We start from the raw sequence: 3,821 nt of genomic DNA on the forward strand, positions 1-3,821 counted from the left end.
TATATATTGCAAAGGTGAATGATGGAATTTTAAAGGTAGCACTCAAGCAATTTACTTTGGAATGGCGGAAAATACCATGTAGTATAGGTAGGTATGGTGGACACAAATGGCATAGTGGTTGGCTCAAGTATTTTGGATGCATGAGAAGTATTCCCTCTCGATATAAGGTTTAGGCTAGCAAGGCTTATTTGAAACAAACACAAGGATGAACCGGTGCAGCAAAACTCACATAAAAGACATATTGAAAACATTATAAGACTCTACACCGTCTTCCTTGTTGTTCAAACTCAATACTAGAAATTATCTAGACCTTAGAGAAACCAAATATGCAAACCAAAATTTAGCATGCTCTATGTATTTCTTCATTAATGGGTGCAAAGCATATGATGCAAGAGCTTAATCATGAGCACAACAATTGCCAAGTATCACATTACCCAAGACATTTATAGCAATTACTACATGTATCATTTTCCAATTCCAACCATATAACAATTTAACGAAGGAGAAACTTCGCCATGAATACTATGAGTAGAAACCAAGGACATACTTGTCCATATGCTACAGCGGAGCGTGTCTCTCTCCCATAAAGTGAATGCTAAGATCCATTTTATTCAAATAAAACAAAAAAAACAAACCGACGCTCCAAGAAAAAGCACATAAGATGTGATGGAATAAAAATATAGTTTCAGGGGAGGAACCTGATAATGTTGTCGATGAAGAAGGGGATGCCTTGGGCATCCCCAAGCTTAGACGCTTGAGTCTTCTTGATATATGCAGGGGTGAACCACCGGGGCATCCCCAAGCTTAGAGCTTTCACTCTCCTTGATCATGTTGCATCATACTCCTCTCTTGATCCTTGAAAACTTCCTCCACACCAAACTCGAAACAACTCATTAGAGGGTTAGTGCACAATATAAATTGACATATTCAGAGGTGACACAATCATTCTTAACACTTCTGGACATTGCATAATGCTACTGGACATTAGTGGATCAAAGAAATTCATCCAACTTAGCGAAAGAGGCAATGCGAAATAAAAGGCAGAATCTGTCAAAACAGAACAGTTCGTATTGACGAATTTTAAAATGGCACCAGACTTGCTCAAATGAAAATTCTCAAATTGAATGAAAGTTGCGTACATATCTGAGGATCATGCACGTAAATTGGCTTAATTTTCTGAGTTACCTACAGGGAGGTGGACCCAGATTCGTGACAGCAAAGAAATCTGGAACTGTGCAGTAATCCAAATCTAGTACTTACTTTTCTATCAACGGCTTAACTTGGCACAACAAAACACAAAACTAAGATAAGGAGAGGTTGCTACAGTAGTAAACAACTTCCAAGACACAAAATAAAAACAAAGTACTGTAGGTAAAAACATGGGTTGTCTCCCATAAGCGCTTTTCTTTAACGCCTTTCAGCTAGGCGCAGAAAGTGTGTATCAAGTATTATCAAGAGATGAAGTGTCAACATCATAATTTGTTCTCATAATAGAATCAAAAGGTACCTTCATTCTCTTTCTAGGGAAGTGTTCCATACCTTTCTTGAGAGGAAATTGATATTTTATATTACCTTCCTTCATATCAATGATAGCACCAACAGTTCGAAGAAAAGGTCTTCCCAATATAATGGGGCAAGATGCATTGTATTCAATATCCAAGACAACAAAATCAACGGGAACCAGGTTATTGTTAATGGTAATGCGAACATTATCAACTTTACCCAAAGGTTTCTTTGTAGAATGATCAGCAAGATTAACATCCAAATAACAATTTTTCAGCGGTGGCAAGTCAAGCATATTATAAATTTTCTTAGGCATAACAGAGATACTTGCACCAAGATCACATAAAGCATTACAATCAAAATCTTTAATCTTCATCTTAATGATGGGCTCTGATACGTCTCCAACGTATCTATAATTTCCGATGTTCCATGCTTGTTTTATGACAATACCAACATGTTTTGTTCACACTTTATATCATTTTCATGCATTTTCCGGAACTAACCTATTAACAAGATGCCACAAAGTGCGCCTCTGTTTTCTGCTGTTTTTGGTTCCAGAAAGGCTGTTCGGGCAATATTCTCGGAATTGGACGAAATCAACGCCAAACCTCCTATTTTTCCCGGAAGCGTCCAGAACACCGAAGAAGAGTCGGAGAGGGGCCAGGGGGCCACCACACCACATGGCGGCGCGGGCCAGGCCTAGGCCGCGCCGGCCTAGGGTGTGGCGCCCCCAGGTGCCCCCCTGCGCCGCCTCTTCGCCTATAAAAGCCCTTTCGACCTAAAAACGCAGTACCAATTGACGAAACTCCAGAAAGACTCCAGGGGCGCCGCCACCGTCGCGAAACTCCAATTCGGGGGACAGAACTCTCTGTTCCGGCACCCTGCCGGACGGGGAATTGCCCCCGGAGCCATCTCCACCGCCGTCTTCACCGCCATCTTCACCGCCATCGCTGCCTCCATGATGAGGAGGGAGTAATCCACCCCCGAGGCTGAGGGCTTCGCTGTAGCTATGTGGTTAATCTCTCTCCTATGTACCTCAATACAATAATCTCATGAGCTGCTTTACATGATCGAGATTCATATGAGTTTGTATCACAATTTATCTATGTGCTACTCTAGCAAAGTTATTAAAGTAGTTCTATTCCTCCTGCACGTGTGTAAAGGTGACAGTGTGTGCACCGTGTTAGTACTTGGTTTATGCTATGATCATGATCTCTTGTAGATTGCGAAGTTAACTATTGCTATGATAATATTGATGTGATCTATTCCTCCTACATATGCATGAAGGTGACAGTGTGCATGCTATGCTAGTACTTGGTTTAGTCTGTTGATCTATCTTACACTATAAGGTTACTAAAATATGAGCATTATTGTGGAGCTTGTTAACTCCGGCATTGAGGGTTCGTGTAATCCTACGCAATGTGTTCATCATCCAACAAAAGTGTAGAGTATGCATTTATCTATTCTGTTATGTGATCAATGTTGAGAGTGTCCACTAGTGAAAGTGTAATCCCTAGGCCTTGTTCCTAAATACTGCTATCGCTGCTTGTTTATCGTTTTACTGCGTTACTACACTGCAATACTACCACCATCAACTACACGCCACAAGCTATTTTCTCGGCACCGTTGCTACTGCTCATACTTATTCATACCACCCGTATTTCACTATCTCTTCGCCGAACTAGTGCACCTATTAGGTGTGTTGGGGACACAAGAGACTTCTTGCTTTGTGGTTGCAGGGTTGCATGAGAGGGATATCTTTGACCTCTTCCTCCCTGAGTTCGATAAACCTTGGGTGATCCACTTAAGGGAAAACTTGCTGCTGTTCTACAAACCTCTGCTCTTGGAGGCCCAACACTGTCTACAGGAAAAGGAGGGGGAAGTAGACATCAAGCACTTTTCTGGCGCCGTTGCCGGGGAGGAAAGGTAAAAGGTACTCACACTCCGGATCTCGGCTACTACGCTATTTCCCGGCGCTGTAAGTACTCGAAGCTATTTCCTTTAGATCCTGCAATTGCAACTTTTTGTTTCTTGTTTTACACTAGTAAGGCATAATGGAAAACATCTGTGAGCTCTTTGTACTATTTCCTGAGTCAAGACATGAATGGTTTAATGCGAAAATTAAAAAACCTATGGAACCTTATTTGCATGCTAGTAGCAATGATATTAGTATGAACACTTTGAACACCATTGTTGCTAATGATATGGAAAATTCTAAGCTTGGGGAAGCTGGCTTTGATGAGCATCATATTTTTAGTCCCCCAAGAATTGAGGAGGAAATTTACTTTGATGATACTTTGCCTCCTATTTATGATGAT

The sequence above is a fragment of the Lolium perenne genome, chromosome 1 (assembly GCF_019359855.2).
Source record: "Lolium perenne isolate Kyuss_39 chromosome 1, Kyuss_2.0, whole genome shotgun sequence".
NCBI lineage: Eukaryota > Viridiplantae > Streptophyta > Magnoliopsida > Poales > Poaceae > Lolium > Lolium perenne.